At 44.5% G+C, this 17,618-nt stretch overlaps 1 protein-coding gene across 1 annotated transcript in view; it reads left to right on the forward strand.

The window, feature by feature from the left end:
- Positions 1–4,045: 4,045 nt before the first annotated feature.
- ACOT11 (acyl-CoA thioesterase 11) overlaps positions 4,046–17,618 on the forward strand; it is a 273,640-nt gene continuing 260,067 nt past the window's right edge. Inside the window, exon 1 of the mRNA XM_060231869.1 lies at positions 4,046–4,078. The gene's annotated coding sequence lies outside the window, so the exon portion shown is untranslated. The remainder of the gene's footprint in view (positions 4,079–17,618) is intronic.

Here is a 17,618-nt window from a genome sequence, read left to right on the forward strand (position 1 = left end):
CTGGCTGCTCTGTTTTGCACTAGTTGCAGCTTCCAAATTTGTGTCAGGGGCAGCCCCATGTAGAGGGCATTACAGTAGTCTATTCTTGAGGTGACCGTCACATGGATCACTGTTGCCAAGTCGCTGTGTTCCACGTATGGAACCAACTGCCTTATCTGCTTAAGATGATAGAATGCGGATTTGACAGTGGCTGCTACCTGGGCCTCCATTATCAATGAAGACTCCAGGAGCACCTGTAAGCTCTTGACCCTAGAAGCTGGTGCTAAAGGCATCCCATCAAAGGCTGCCATAGGGAGGGATCCCTTCCTACTGAAAGAAAACTTTTTCAACCATTACATATAGGTAGATAGAGGCTGGGGGGGGGGGCAGGTTAGTTGCCAGGAAGGGCTAGTTAGAGTTAAGATGCATAAGTAACTGAGCAATAAGTGCAGCTAAGATTGGAATAACACATTTGGTAAGACCTGTAGAGTTATCATAAGTAACTGATTGGAATAATGCATTTGTTAAGATTGGAATAATGCATTTGTTAAGACTTGCGGATAGCAGTAAATTAGCATACAGATAATAAAAGAGTTAACAACAGATGTCAGAACTAAGTTTGAGTCCAGGGGCACCTTTAAAACCAACAAAGTTTCATTCTGGGTTCAAGTGAGAACTCGCAAGGGTTGTTTTGTAGAAAAATAGGTGGTGGAGCTCATCCAGGGATTGTTATGCAGCTGCACATACTCTTCAATAGACAAGGAGGTGGAATTCTCAGGAGGAGGAGGTGGAACTCTCAGAATGGTTCAGGAGCTGCGCTCCTGTGAGCTCCCACTGAATCTGAGGCCTGGAACTAAGTGATTTAGCATCTGCAGTGGGATAAGAACCCAATATCTCTGTTCAGCCTTGGGGATTCCATTATTCTGAGTGTTGTAATAATTTATAATTCAGCAATCTCCTGTTCCAGTCTCTTTCTGAAATTCTTTTGCAATAAAACAGCTAATTTTAGGTTCTCTATTGAGTGCCTGGGAAGTTGAAAAGTTCTCCTGCAAGTTTCTCAGATTTGTGATTCTTGTTGTCAGATTTGTGTCTATTTTTCCATTGGCATTGGGTTTTGACCTGTTTGCCCTATGTAGAGAACTGAAGGACATTATTGGCATTAAATGGCAAATACAGTTTTAGAAGATGAGCAGTAGCTGATATTAATATTGTTAGGTCCAGTGATTGTATTGCCTTGGTGTATGTGGCTGCAAAGTTGGCAGTGGTACAGACCACAAAATGGAGGTATCTTGATGTGTTGGACTGGAAGTGGAAATCACCCAGGTTCAAGTCACTACTAAGCCATAAAGTTTAGGACAGTCATTCTCAGCTTCAATCAGTTTCACAGAATTATTACCAGACTTGTATGAAGGAGGTGGAGTCAACCTGCACTCTTTGAAGGAAGGGCAAGACAAAAATATAATCATCCTGCTTCATGGGGTGATAAGAAATCCCAGTACAACCACCCTGAACCCATTTTCCTTTATCAGAAATGTTGATCTCATTTATTATGAGGGCTAGATCTGACATAAATATCACTTTGCTGGGCCGGGCCATGTGTATCATAAAAGGTAATGCCAGGTGCCAGAGATATTAGCTTTATAAAGGATTAACAATATTTTAAAGTCAAAATACAAACATGCTTAAAATATTGAAAACTCTAACAGTATTTCCTTTATTTAACTGTCTTTGAGAATTGACACCTCTTGCTTTGAATTATTGCATCAAAATTGGGAGTCAGTGTCTGTGCTGTAGCAATCTTGAGGATGCTGTTTAGGTGTGTATCTGTAAGCCTAGAATGTACTTTTGAGTTTTTGACATTTATTACAGAAAAGAGCTGTTCACAGACATACATTGTCACAAACATAGACAGAATTTTAGAAGCGAAAGCCTTAAGATGAGGGTAATTTGGACCCCAAAACTGGTAAGAATGAGCTACTGCCAACTTCAGAAAGCTTATTCCTCAGTAGAGCACACTGTTCCCCCATCTACCTAAAATTTGTGGGCATCCTTTCATTGGTAGTTGGGGAGCAATGTAAATGTCCCATTTTGTTGACTGTACTGACTCACTATGTGCCTTGAGTACATATCCCCTCTTAGAGAAATTTTTCCAGTCCATTCCTCCCCCCCTTTCCCCAACACAAGTAATAGCAGGGGTCCTTTTCCCCACTACACTATATCAGCAACTTTTTCCTCTGCAACCCTGGAAACATATTTTTGTGTGAAGCAGGGTTTTCTCCCCTCTTGGAGTGGTTCCACCCCAAAATGTACACATATAATATGAACTTTCCAAGGAACTGGAGTCATCGCCCTCAACACTTGCCTAATCCACCACAAAAATCATGAACCCTCTGCAGATTCACCGACCCCCTGTCAGTGACCAGAACTCCTAAACCAGCCCTTTTCTCCCACTACGTCCCTGTGATTCATCCAGATTCCAGACCAATCAGCTCTCCTCCAAATCTCATGTCTGTTCCCATTGACCACTCCTTTCCTTGCACTTCAGTCCCACTTAGAGACCCAAACTTCCACAAAGACACACATACACCCTATGGTGCTGAGGTTCAAGCATAAGGACTAACAACTGGAAGACCCAGGTTCATAAGCACCACTCTGCCAGGGAAATTGCTGAGTGACTTTGGGCCAGTCACTCTTTCAGACTACATACCCTGCACAGTTGTGAGAACAAAAACATAAATGGGGACAATGAAACTTGTAAATTGCTTTGGGTCCCCTTTTGGGGAGAAAAGCAAGGTACAGATGCCTAGAAAATAAAAACAATGCAACAAAATCTCATTAAGTCTTTAAGGTGGCCCAGCAAGACTCATTTTATCTTAGCCTCCAACTACACTCCTGCTCTTGCATGCCACCCCGCTAAACACAAACACTCAGCACTTTCCGTCACCCCAACAGCTATATTTTTCTTCTCCTCCCATGGCTTTCCAAGTGCAGTTCCCACCATGTACTCCATTGCATGCACTTCAACCCTTTCCTTCCATGCCCCTCCCTCCAGTCCCTTATATCCCACCCACTCAGGTACACTCTGGCATTCCCATTCCTACACTTCTCCTAATGTCTGTTTCTATCAGCAGCTCCCCAACCACATAATGATTTTCTCCCTCCTTTTTTCTTCCCTCCTCTCAAAGGGCCGCTTCTCTGGTTCCCTGTCAGAGAAAGAGCAAGAGAGGCAGGCAGACGAGACAACAAATGTGGTGGCAACAAAGGTAAAGGAAGCCCAGCATGCATGCACACTGACAGGGAGGAGGTGAACTCCTCCCCACCCCTCTCTGACATGAGTAGGAGAGAGGACAGCAGTCACAAATGTGCAGCCTGACATGAGTCTTTTCTCTGCTCTTGCTGCCACCGCCACCCTCTTCTTCCTTGCTCTCAGACCAAATAACAAGCCTGAACAGGTCAGTTCTGGCCCCCAGCTGTATGTTTGACATTCTTGCTTTAGATTGTGTTTTTATAATATTTCTTTTATTCACAAGCAGAGCCTAAGTGGAAACAAGAAGCATTCCTACTGCCGGTAGAAGATCCTCCAAAGAGAAAAGATGTTTTATCTAACTTTATCTTCCTGGATCCATTCCAGCTGCAACATACTTCTCACAATTATCTCCAGGTTTCTACCCCACCCATGCTGATGAATTTCACATCCAAGTAACATGCATAGTAATTAAGAACATTTACATTATTTTGTTAAAGTTTTTCACTACGTTGTTATAGTTATCAATCCAGTCAAACTCTAATATCTTGGGGAAAATATGGACAGTAACTCTTATGCTTATAACAGCTGCAGCAATAAAAACATGGCTTTTTCTCTGGTTTGAAGATGCAGTGGGAAATAGGAGTATTGCCCCAGCTGATTTCTGCCTCCATGCAGGTATTAAAGATAAAAAACTAAAAGATGACAGAACTACCTCTGAAGTGTTAATTACCTTTATATAGTGGAAGCCCTTAACCCCAGTTTGATTGCCACACCAATTAACCTATGAATTACTTAACAGGAGTAAGTGCCATTGAACACAGTGAAGCTTACTGCCAAGTAAACATGCATAAGGTGGGACCACAAGAGCTTTGTGTGCTCCATTCTAGTTGCCTGCTTTTAAATCCCCTTGAATAGGTTTAAGGCTATTTATTGCTAGTATTGTTGCTAAGATAAAATTTGATCAGTTTCTATGAAGGGATCATGATGGTGGGAGTGTGACTACAGAAGATGTTACTAGTTCCTCTGTGCCAGTAGTTCTAAACTAATGTAAATCAAGCTTACAGGTGTTTATAGATGTCTTTTGGCCAAAACAAAGCCTTTTGTTGTACAATATGAAACTAATGCAGCCTAAAATTAGTTAAAAGGTTTATTAGTCCCTGAACAGTATTTTGTTCCTAAGTAATGAATTGGAAGACAGACCACACTGTTCTTGAAATTACATGAAATCAACTGATTTCTCGCTCCACTCCCCACCACCACATTGGATTTGACTCAGCAGCAACAGAGTTAGATGTTCTCCTGTCAAGGTGGGATCTTTCACTGGTTTTTAAAAAGAGCTTAAAGTTAATGCTGGAAATAGTCCAGCCCAAATGAGGGGGGAGCTATACCCAGGAATGTTGTTAAACACCTGGGTAAGTCTTTGAAGTATTAACACTGTGGGTTGTAGCAGGCTTCCTTCTAAGTTGGAGAGAACTGATTGAGGGGAAAATAATTTAGCTGTTACAGCTTGCTTTTTTCGTCTTCAAGGGTTTTCTGTATTTTCTAGTGGGGTATGCAAGTATTTTTTTCAAAGGGATTAAAATTTGCTGTTTGAAGTAGGGAGTTATTGGGGGGGGGGGAGTAGTTAATAAAGGTGCAGTCTTCAATGTGCTTATGTAAAAGTGCATTCTGTGTAAATCAACAGGCCTGACTTCTGTTCTCCCTGAGTCGGGGTATAAGAAATGTTAGCAATCCTAATTGGACATGTTGCCCAGCACTCCTTTTCCACAGTCGTCAGGGCTGAATGGTTGCAGAAATGGAACAAGCCATTAGAATGTTGTTTCCAATACTTCATCCCCAGCCACTGGCGATTGATCATGAGTATGTATTATCTGTAACAGTTTCATGACACGACACTGACAAATACAACTTTCCAATTTTAGAGCCCAGTCTATACACACAGCAGAATGAGAACAGAGCACATTGTGCTGTGCTGATAAAATGGACTGCACCATCTCAGCCTACAGGTGTGGGATTACTTGTTTCAAAGTTCTTCTGTATGAAGAATTCCCACAACCTGTGATGGGGGGAAAGCAAGAATTTTCATCCCATATGTGGTAACGTCTTCTCTGTACAGGTTTTTTTGCATGAAGAAATATTAAGACTCCAATCATCTCATTTGGCAGCCTGAGGTGGTATTACTTAAAAACATTACCATCTCATTTTGTTGCATGTGTCAGCAAAATTGGAACCAACTTTTAATTCTTACAACTTCTGTGGTTATCAATGAATGCCTCGACTCTACTGTATTACTAACTTAGAAGCATGGATTAATTTTATCTCAAAACATTTGTTTCCTGATTAATTGTATGGATATTTTAATTTAATTTTGTTCCATTACATATTGAATTTTGATTGCCCAGAGTTCCTGATATTAGGTAAAAATTCATAAACTGTCTTCAGAAGGACACATCAGCGTAACTTTGTTTATATGAACATTATTTAGATCAGTTTATTGAGATGTGACTTTAGAGACTTGGTGTAGCAGCTGAGTCATAAGTGAGAAAGTCCCTGCTCTGAATCTTGCCTTCACCACGACTACTAGGTGACTACTCTTGGCCTTATGGCCTCTTTGTAATATGGGGATAATAATCCTCACCTGCTTTAAAGGGTCATTTCAAGGATTACAACATGGTAATGTATGCAAATTGCTTTGAAAACTTGAAAGAGCTACTCAATTACTAAGGTGTTTTTCCCTAGAAAATACTTATGTGGGGGACTCTATCAAATATGCTTATCCCTGCGTAGTAAGGTCACTGGTATTTATAGCAAGACATTGAGAAGAGGAACATTTTATACTCTGGTGTCCTGGACTTCTAAAACTCCAGTGCCAAGCCTTAAGCTTTTGGTTGCTGCATGTGGTAACTGAAGAGATTTCTCAGTTTATGTGCAGAAGTTACTAGATTACAAATAATTTAGTTAAAAATAATTTTTGTGACTATATTACAGATTTGGATAATACTGTAAAATATTCTCTCTGCCCCCCATTGCCTGATATCACATAAAACAGTATGTTGGGATATAGGATAGATGTAATACCCTCCCAATCTGTCTGCATTCTGACTGTACCCATAGGACAATTCCTCTAAGGAAAGGGGAGGTTTCTACCAATTGCCCTCCCCCCCACTGCTGTAAGCAGCCCCGTGGCACAGAGTGATAAAGCTGCAGTACTGCAATCTGAACTCTGCACATGACCTGAGTTGAATTCCGGTGGAAGCTGGATTCAGGTAGCCGGCTCAGGGTTGACTCAGCCTTCTATCCTTCTAAGGTCAGTAAAATGAGTACCCAGCTTGCTGGGGGGGAAATGTAGTTGACTGGGGAAGACAATGGCAAACCACCCTGTAAAAAGTCTGCCATGAAAACGTTGTGATGCGACGTCACCCCAGAGTGGAAACAACTGGTGCTTGCACAGGGGACCTTTCCTTTCACTTCTGTAAACCAACAGTTCCCTGCCCATGCCATTCCTGATTCACTGGCTCCTTGGGAGCAGCATTTCAGGGATCATGTTGAGCAGCAGTAAGTGGGGAGGTAAGAAAGTTGTACTCTGTGATGGGCAGTTTCCAGTTCTGCCCTCCAGTCCCTGACTTCCTGGGGGCTGAGGCGTATATAGAGCTTCCAGCAAATGAGATACCATTATTGCATTGGGGGGTGGGGGAGAGGAAGAAAGTCTGAATCCTCCCCTGAAGTCTCAACTGTCATTCAGTGGTCCCTAAACAGAAATCCGTAGAGATTTTCCATGGCTCCAAGCTTAAGTATGTAGACATGCTTTTTAGAAATGCAGTTTTTGAACATCCTCATAGTTGTCTTTCTTTTTTCCTTCCCTTTTGGTAAAGGTCCTTGAACAAAATAAGGCTTAATTAAAAAACCCTTTGATAATAAAAATGGCAATTCTAATTTTTGGGGCAGGAAATGGTGGTCTCCCAGGGCTTTTTTTGTAGAAAAAGCCCAGCAGGAACTTATTTGCATATTAGGCCACACCCCTGACATCACCATTGTTTCACACAGGGGTTTTTTGTAGAAAAAGCACAGCAGGTACTCATTTGCATATGAGGCCACACCTCCTGACACCAAGCCAGCTGGAACTGCATTTCTATGCGTTCCTGCTCAAACAAAGCCATGCAGTCTCCTGTACCTGATTGTTAACCTATTACAGTTTCTGATATTTCAATTGGTATAGTCTTGGTCCTCCTAGCCAATTTTACCATGCTTTCTGGTAATCTGCTGTGCTCAGATTGCATTGCGCTGAACAAGCCTGTACATCTTACTCATGTAGACCCCAAGGAATTCTTATAGTCAGTGAAGAACTGCTGTCTCATGTAAAAGATATGCAGGTGGGGAAAGAGAAAGACTGTAAGTGTTCAATGGCAAGGAAGGAAAGGTAGGCTGGTTGAATGCAAGCCTTTGGGGGCTTGCAGCTGACTTATGCAGTCATAGTATTACTAGTTTTCTAATCAATAGTCATTTATTAAGACCTATTATTTGCTGTTCAATGTATAGTTACCCATCAGGATTTGCTCCTGATACCCACACCATGATATCGCAGCGTGTTTGCTCATAAATATATTAGGTAACATTTTAACAAGGAAGGCAACTTATTCTCACAAATAGGATTTCTCAGCAGAAACCTGCCTTCCTAACAACTCATTTCAAAGCATGTATTTGTGCTCTGAGTGTTACTTTTCTCCTCTGAGAGACTGCATCATTAGGCGGAGGTGAATACTTTATATGCAGTTTTGGTAATGCTTGCTTTTACAAGATGAAATTGTCACTTCACTGTTAAGCTGTTTCACTGGAATTATGACTCTGACCTCTGCCAGAACCTGGTGTGCTAGGTTGGATGGGCTCTGAGGCATCTGGGTCTGGAGCAAGAAAACCTCTTCAGCTGCACATATGTACCAACAGAGTAGAATGCATAAGCCACTTTGTAGGATATGAGATACCTAACCCATTCTACTCTATTCTACCAGCATAAGGTTTGAGGACTCCAAAAGGGAAGAAATAGGTTTCTTTCTAAAACTTTATCCAGGTTTGTGCTCTTCTATGTGGTCTCTCTTCTTAAGAACATAAGAGAAGCCATGTTGGATCAGGCCAATGGTCCATCCTGTCCAACACTCTGTATCACACAGTGGCCAAAAGTTTACACACACACACACACACACGCACTGTGGCTAATAGCCACTGATGGACCTCTGCTCCATATTTTTATCTAACCCCTTCTTGAAGCTGGCTATGCTTGTAGCCGCCACCACCTCCTGTGGCAGTGAATTCCACATGTTAATCACCCTTTGGGTGAAGAAGTACCTCCTTTTATCCGTTCTGACCCGACTGCTCAGCAATTTCATTGAATGCCCACAGTTCTTGTATTGTGAGAAAGGGAGAAAAGTACTTCTTTCTCTACCTTCTCCATCCCATGCATAATCTTGTAAACCTCTATCGTGTCACCCCGCAGTCGACGTTTCTCCAAGCTAAAGAGCCCCAAGCGTTTTAACCTTTCTTCATAGAGAAAGTGTTCTAAAACCTGTAATCATTCTAGTTGCCCTTTTCTGCACTTTTTTCAGTGCTATAATATCCTTTTTGAGCTGCAGTGACTAGAATTGCACACAGTATTCCAAATGAGACCGCACCATCGATTTATACAGGGGCATTATGATACTGGCTGATTTGTTTTCAATTCCCTTCCTTATAATTCCCAGCATGGCGTTGGCCTTTTTTATTGCAATCATTTTCAGTGAGTTATCTACCATGACCCCAAGATCTCTCTCTTGGTCAGTCTCTGCCAGTTCACACCCCATCAACTTGTATTTGTAGCTGGGATTTTTGGCCCCAATGTGCATTACTTTGCATTTGGCTACATTGAACCTCATCTGCCACGTTGACGCCCACTCACCCAGCCTCAACAGATCCCTTTGGAGTTCCTTACAATCCTCATTGGTTCTTACCACCCTGAACAATTTAGTGCCACTTCACTGCTTACTCTCAACTCCAAATCCTTTATGAACAAGTTAAAGAGCATGGGACCCAGTACTGAGCCCTGCGGCACTCCACTGCTTACCGTCCTCCACTGCGAAGACTGCCCATTTATACTCACTCTCTGCTTCCTATTAATTAGCCAGTTTTTGATCCACACGAGGACCTGTCCTTTTACTGCATGACTCTCGAGCTTACTAAGGAGCCTTTGATGAGGAACTTTATCAAAAGCTTTCTGGAAGTCAAGGTAAACAATATCTATCGGGTCTGCTTCGTCCACATGTTTGTTCACCCCCTCAAAGAAATGTAACAGGTTAGTGAGGCAAGATCTTCCCTTACAGAACCCATGCTGAGTCTTCCTCAATAACTCGTGTTCATCAATGTGCCTACTCATTCTGTCCTTGATAATGGTTTCAACCAACTTTCCCAGTATTGAAGTCAGACTGACTGGCCTGTAGTTACCCGGATCTCCTCTGGAACCCTTTTTAAAGATGGGGGTGACATTTGCTACCTTCCAGTCCTCAGGAACGGAGGCAGATGTCAATGAAAGATTACAGATTTTTTTCAGAAGATCCACAAGCTCAACTTTGAGTTCTTTCAGAACTCTTGGATGTATGCCATCCGGACCTGGTGATTTATTAGTTTTTAATTTGTCCATCAGTTGTAGGCCCTCCTCTCTTGTCACCTCAATCTGGCTCAGGTCTTTCAACACCCCTTCCAATAGAAGTAGTTCCGGAGAACATAAGAACATAAGAGAAGCCATGTTGGATCAGGCCAATGGCCCATCTATTCCAACACTCTGTGTCACACAGAGGCCAAAATTTATATATATTGTGTATACACACACACACACAGTGGCTAATAGCCACTGATGGACCTCTGCTCCATATTTTTATCTAAACCCCACTTGAAGATGGCCATGCTTGTGGCTGCCACCCAGGGGCATAGCTAGGGCTTTGGGGGCCTGGGGCCCAAGATTTATGTGGGCCCCCCTATGTGTGTGCACGCCACCAGAAACAGGATATGATGTCACTTCCGGTGATGTCACTTCCGCAAGATGGCCACCACTTGCGAGGGAGCCCTGCTGGAAACAGGAAGTGATGTAACTCCCCCAAAATGGCCACCACTTGTGGGGGGGGAAACAGGAAGTGGTGTCACTTTGGGGGCGGCACCCCCCCAAGATGGCACTGCTGGTGCGATCTAGGTCATGTGATTGATAACCTGATTACCCCACCACACCATGTGACAGGGAGAAATGCCACAAGCAGCCTGCTGGCCCAGCTGTTCCCCTTGTGCCCTGAACTTGTGGGACTTCTATATTAAGCAAGCTTACAAGAAAAACAAGGAAAACAAAAACAGGCATGCTGATGTGGTTTTCAACAAGCAACTCCCAGACCACTTGTTAGTTGGCTCCAGCAAGACATGTTCCTCTGGCAGCATCCCAAAGGTCATGTCCTTAGGTCAACCATTACCTTCATCGATAGTCCCATTCACATCCTCCCATAGCAAGAGATCTCATTCTATGAAAGCAACATTGATTCTAATAATTGCTGGACACAGCAGCTTCCCTTCTACCTGAAAGAATGCTCCCCACCCACCATGCATATGAACTTTGCAAACTTTTCTCCTAAAATAGGGCAGAGGGTGTCTTCAGCTGGAGGGCTGCACCAGGGCTTTCCCTCACTTTTAAGTAAGGCTCACTGAATAAAATGGTAATTCTGAGTTAAAATGCACAAGACTGCACTGTTTCTTTATTTACTACCAAGCCGACATGTGTAAGGCTGCAGCTTCTGGGTTGAGTTCAATATAAGGCAAAACAACGTAGCTGCAGAAATGGAACCTTCTGCATGTGCCCTTCCCCAGGTGTTGTGCCAGCATGCTAATTAAGCACTGGCAGCTGCTCTGCAAGTGTTGCAGCCTGCGCAGACTCCTTTTGTCTCATGTTTCAATTACCTTAAGCCTGCAGTCTTAGACCCACTTATCCAGAAGTAAACCATGTTAAATAAGTCCCTTAATAAAGGCACTGCTACACATCTTTACACAGAAGTCACATTTCAGTCAAGGCGACTTTCTACCAGGTAAGAGTTCTTAGGACTGACAGCCAGTGTACTTATACTAGTTAGCAGTGTTCCCTCTAAGCTGAGTTAGTGTGAGCTGGCTCACAGTTTTTTAGCCTCCATGTCACACATTTATGTCTTAAGCTCAGGGAAAATGTCACCAAAACATATGCAAAACAGGCAACCCGATCTCCTGCCAGGCCCCTCGGGCGGATCAGGCCCCTGGCTCCTCCTCGGCCTGCCCCCTCTAGGGGGCGGGCGAGGGCAGACGCCAAAGTGGGGTCAAATGGAGAACGCAGCCGGCCGCGAGTGGGCAGAGGAAGCAGAAGCAGCTCAAAAGCAACCGCGCGCCCGGGTCCCGGTCCTCTTGGAGTTGGGGCCAGATCCTGCGAGGGCTGCAGAAGGCGCTCTGCGTCCAGCCCAAGGGCGATCTTCGTCACTCGATCTCTCGGAAAAGGGACTCTTTCCCCGCCGGCCAGCCCTGCACGCTCCAAGGCGTCAAACCTTTCTGCTCCTTCTGTTACAAACATATATAAACTCTGCTCCTGCGGCTATTATTCCGCTAGGCAGGGAGACGCGAAGATCCGCAAGCAGCTTCACGCTACGAGAACCGAGCAACATGGCCATTGTTCGGGGCCCCCCTTGGCAATGCGGGGACCCCCAGACCTGGGGCGACCCGCCCCCCACGCCCCCCCTCCCTACACCACTGCTGCCACAACCTCCTGTGGCAGTAAATTCCACATGTTAATCACCCTTTGGGTGAAGAAGTACCTCCTTTTATCCGTTTTAACCTGTCTGCTCAGCAATTTCATCAAATGCCCATGAGTTCTTGTATTGTGAGTTCTTGCTTAGGAGTGCCTCTGCTCCACCCTCTTTGCATTTTAAGCTGCGCCTTGCCAAAGGCTGAGCACATCTCACAGAGGTCTGAGAGAAGCAGAACAGAGCAGAGCAGCTCTCATAGCTGAGACAGCTGGAGAAGTTGCTGAGAATTTGAGTTTTGAAAGACTTCATTCTGAGGTTTGTGGGACTGACTAAAATTCTGAGTTGTGATAGCTGGGGAACTGCTCTTTGTTTGGTTGAGTGGGCTAAAGGTGAAAGAGATTGAGAGTGATTGCTGCTGATTGCTTAGGAGTGCCTCTGCTCCACCCTCTTTGCATTTTAAGCTGAGGCTTGCCAAAGGCCTCTTGGCCTGTGCCTCTTCACCTAGGGGCTCCCTAAGGGCCAGGAACCCAGATCCCTGATTTCCTTGTTCTCCCAATAAGGTAAGTTGACCCTCTAGAAGGGGAGCCACTTAAACAAACAGCATTTAAAGAGGACTATATATATATATATATATATATATATATATATATATATATATATATATATATATATATGATAGAATGCCAGCAGGGGGGTTGGGGCTTTCCAGTGTTTTGCACTGAGTGTCACATGTACAACTATCTGCCCAAAGGACAGAAGTCTTGGGTGTGTGCTCGATGCAAGGAGCTCCTGGTCCTCAGGGAACGAGTTCGTACCCTTGAAGCCGAGGTGACTGTCCTGGGGAAGCAGAAATGGTCAGTTAGGCACTTGGGGAAGACTCTCGGGGGCGTATTAGATGAGACCCGCTCTGAACGTAGCAGCCCCGTTGCTGCCAGAGAGCGTGAGGGTCGAGAGGGAACAGGACACCGTGCTGAGGATAAGGGGAATGCGCCCTCAGATGGGACCTCTTCTTCAGTTGGTGAGCGGGAATCCTTTCGTGCCAAGGAACCATCCCTGGGCAGGGGGAGAAGGGGGGTTTTGGTAGTTGGTGATTTGATATTTAGGCAAGTAGATAGCTGGGTGGTGAAACCGCATACTGACCGTATGGTGACTTGCCTGCCTGGTGCGAAGGTAGCGAACATTACGCATGTAGTAGATAGGCTGATAGACAGTGCTGGGGAGGAGCCTGTGGTCGTGGTGCATGTTGGCACCAACGATGTGGGGAAATGCAGTCGTGAGGTCCTGGAGGAAAAATTTAGGCTGCTAGGAGGGAGACTTAAGGCCAGGACCTCCAAGGTAGCCTTCTCGGAAGTCCTACCTGTTCCACGTGCAGGGCAGGAGAGACGGGCACAAATTAGAAGTCTCAATGTGTGGATGAGACGATTGTGTAAAGAGGAAGGGTTTAAGTTTGTTAGGCACTGGGATGCTTTTTGGAACAAGCGGGAGCTGTACAAAAGAGACGGTCTCCACTTGTCCCCGGATGGAACCAGGCTGCTGGCGCTTAAAATCAAAAAGGTGGCAGAGTGTCATTGGTAATGGGGACCCTGCAGAAGAAGCTGAGCCTGCAGAAGAAACTGTGCCCCTGCCACCTGTACCAGTGCCCCTGCCTCCTGCTGGAGAAGATCCAAGCCCCCCTGCCTCGCCCTCTCAGGTGGCTCGTGTGCGTGACCGCCTTCGTCAGGACCTCAGGGATCGGAGGAGGGCGGCACGCTCACGAGCAAGACGCTTCCTGAGCCCTGAGTTTTGAAAGGATTCTGGCCCTCCTAGGAGTGAGGATGCTTGAGTCTCAGCAGGATCCTGGCTGCCTCTCTGAGCCAGCAATTAGCCCAAATGGGCAACAGACAGCAAAGGGCTATATAGCTGTGGGCTTTGGGAGGAGGCTTTGTGGAAGCAACTAGTCACTTACCTGACGTTCTAGCATCCACTTCGGCTTTTGACTTTGGCTTCTGGACCCCCTGACCTTGGCTTTGACTTCTGGACCCCCTGACTTCGGCTTCTGAACCTCTGACCTGCGATACCTGGACTGCGATTTGGTTTTGGCGCCTTGGACCCTCTTTGCTCACTGGCTACAGACCATGGACTGCCCCTGGACTTTGTCTGACCCAGCCCCAGCTTGTGACACAGAGCAGTTTTTAAACTAAATCTTGGGGGAAAGCCGACAGGAGATGAAATGTCTCTGGTTCGGGAGGACTCATCTCAAAGAGATGAAGGGTTGGCTGCTATTTTTCTACCGGGTAACTGTCTGCCATAGTCTCGAGGCGGCAGGAGGAAGGTGGCGGGCCTAGCTTGCCTGGGAAATTATAGATGTTTGTATGCAAATGCTAGAAGTGTTCGAAGTAAAATTGGTGAGTTAGAATGTTTAGTGTTGGGAGAATTTTTGGGAATTGTGGGAATTTTAGAAACTTGGTGGAATGAGGAGAATCAGTGGGACACAGTGATTCCTGGATATAAGTTATAGCGGAAGGATAGGGAGGGAAGGGTTGGAGGTGGGGTGGCTCTGTATGTCAGAGAGGATATACAATCCAGTAAGACTGAGGTCAGAGAATTAGATTCCCTTTTAGAAATGCTTTGGGTTGAAATAGAGGGCCCAAAAGGAAATTTAACTATGGGAGTTTGTTATCACCCACCAAATCAAAAGAAAGAGGATGATTATAATATGATGGAAGGCTTAAAGATAGCGGCTAAACGTAAAAACTGTGTTGTAATAGGTGATTTTAACTACCCGCAGATTGATTGGGTCAATATGTGTTCTGGTCAAGAGAAAGAGATTGAGTTTCTTGATGCTCTCAATGACTGTGCTATGGAGCAGATGGTCTCAGAACCTACCAAGGGTGGGGCAATCCTGGATTTGGTCCTAAGTAATGCCCAAGACTTGGTGAGAGATGTAAAAGTGATTGCGCCGCTTGGGAGCAGTGACCATAATGTTATTGATTTCACCGTTTGTATAAATAGGGAGTTGCCCAAAAAGACCTCCACAACCACGTTTAACTTTAAAAGGGGTAAATTCTCTGAGATGAGGAGGCATGTGAGGAGGAAACTGAAAGGAAAGGTAAATACGGTCAAAACCCTTGGGGAAGCTTGGAGACTATTTAAAAGTATAATCCTAGAAGCTCAGATAAAATATATACCACAAGTTAGGAAAGGTACAAACAGGCATAAGAAAAGGCCTGCATGGTTTGTTAACCATGTTTAACAAACAAAGTAATGGAAGCTGTAAAAGGTAAGAAGGACTCCTTTAAGCGGTGGAAAACCAGTCCAAGTGAGATTAGTAAAAGGGAACACAGGCTTTGGCAAATCAAATGCAAGACTGTGATCAGGCAGGCAAAAAGGGACTATGAGGAGCATATTGCAAACAACATAAAGACCAACAATAAAAATTTCTTCAAATATATTAGAAGTAAGAAACCAGCCAGGGAGGCAGTGGGACCCTTGGATGACCATGGGGTAAAAGGATTACTGAAGGAGGATTGGGAAATGGCTGAGAAGCTGAATGCATTTTTTGCCTCCGTCTTCACCGTGCAAGATGAGAATTGTTTGCCTGCCCCAGAACCACTAATTTTGGAAGGGGTGTTGAAAGACCTGAGTCAGATTGAGGAGACAAAAGAGGAGGTCCTAGAACTGATAGACAAATTAAAAACTAATAAGTCACCGGGTCCGGATGGCATACATCCGAGAGTTTTGAAAGAACTCAAAGTTGAACTTGTGGATCTTCTGAAAAAAAATCTGTAATCTTTCATTGAAATCTGCCTCCGTTCCTGAGGACTGGAAGGTAGCAATTGTCACCCCCATCTTTAAAAAGGGTTCCAGAGGAGATCCGGGAAATTACAGGCCAGTCAGTCTGACTTCAATACCGGGAAGGTTGGTCGAAAGCATTATCAAGGACAGAATGAGTAGGCACATTGATGAACACGGGTTATTGAGGAAGACTCAGCATGGGTTCTGTAAGGGAAGATCTTGCCTCACTAACCTGTTACATTTCTTTGAGGGGGTGAACAAACATGTGGACAAAGGCGACCCGATAGATGTTGTTTACCTTGACTTCCAGAAAGCTTTTGATAAAGTTCCTCATCAAAGGCTCCTTAGAAAGCTTGAGAGTCATGGAGTAAAAGGACAGGTCCTCTTGTGGATCAAAAACTGGCTGAGTAATAGGAAGCAGAGAGTGAGTATAAATGGGCAGTCTTCGCAGTGGAAGACGGTAAGCAGTGGGGTTCCGCAGGACTCGGTAGTGTGTCCCATGCTCTTTAACTTGTTCATAAATGATTTAGAGTTGGGAGTGAGCAGTGAAGTGGTCAAGTTTGCGGATGACACTAAATTGTTCAGGGTAGTGAGAACCAGAGAGGATTGTGAGGAACTCCAAAGGGACCTGTTGAGGCTGGGTGAGTGGGCGTCGACGTGGCAGATGCAGTTCACTGTTGCCAAGTGGAAAGTAATGCACATTGGGGCCAAGAATCCCAGCTACAAATACAAGTTGATGGGGTGTGAACTGGCAGAGACTGACCAAGAGAAAGATCTTGGGGTCGTGGTAGATAACTCACTGAAAATGTCAAGACAGTGTGCGTTTGCAATAAAAAAGGCCAACGCCATGCTGGGAATTATTAGGAAGGGAACTGAAAACAAATCAGCCAGTATCATAATGCCCCTGTATAAATCGATGGTGCGGTCTCATTTGGAGTACTGTGTGCAGTTCTGGTCGCCGCACCTCAAAAAGGATATTATAGCATTGGAGAAAGTCCAGAAAATGGCAACTAGAATGATTAAGGGGCTGGAACACTTTCCCTATGAAGAAAGGTTGAAACGCTTGGGACTCTTTAGCTTGGAGAAATGTTGACTGTTGGGTGACATGATAGAGGTTTACAAGATAATGCATGGGATAGAGAAAGTAGAGACAGAGGTACTTCTCATCTTCCACAGTGAAGACGGAGGCAAAAAATTCATTCAGCTTCTCAGCCATTTCCCTATCTTCCTTCAGTAATCCTTTGACCCCCTTTGTCATCCAAGGGCCTCACTGCCTCCCTGTTTGGTTTCCTGCTTCTAATATATTTAAATAAATTTTTATTGTTGGTCGTTATGTTTTTTGCAATATGCTCCTCATAGTCCCTTTTTGCCTGCCTGATCACAGTCTTGCATTTGATTTGCCATTGCCTGTGTTCTCTTTTATTCATTTCACTTGGACTAGCTTTCCACTGCTTAAAGAAGTCCTTCTTACCTTTTACAGCTTCCATTACTTTGTTTGTTAACCATGCAGGCCTTCTCTTATACCTGTTTGTACCTTTCCTAAGTTGTGGTATATATTTTATCTGTGCTTATAGGATTGTAATTTTAAATAGCCTCCAAGCTTCCCCAAGGGTTTTGATTGTATTTACCTTTCCTTTCAGTTTCTTCTTCACATGCCTCCGCATCTCAGATAATTTACCCAAGTTAAACATGGTTGTGCTAGTCTTTTGGGGCAACTCCCTATTTATACAAATAGTGATATCAATAACGTTATGGTTACTGCTCCCAAGCCGTGCAATCAGTTTTACATCTCTCACCAGGTCTTGGGCATTACTTAGGACCAAATCCAGGATCGCCCCACCCCTGGTAGGTTC

This window comes from Heteronotia binoei, chromosome 2 (genome assembly GCF_032191835.1).
Source record: "Heteronotia binoei isolate CCM8104 ecotype False Entrance Well chromosome 2, APGP_CSIRO_Hbin_v1, whole genome shotgun sequence".
Classification (NCBI taxonomy): Eukaryota; Metazoa; Chordata; class Lepidosauria; order Squamata; family Gekkonidae; genus Heteronotia; species Heteronotia binoei.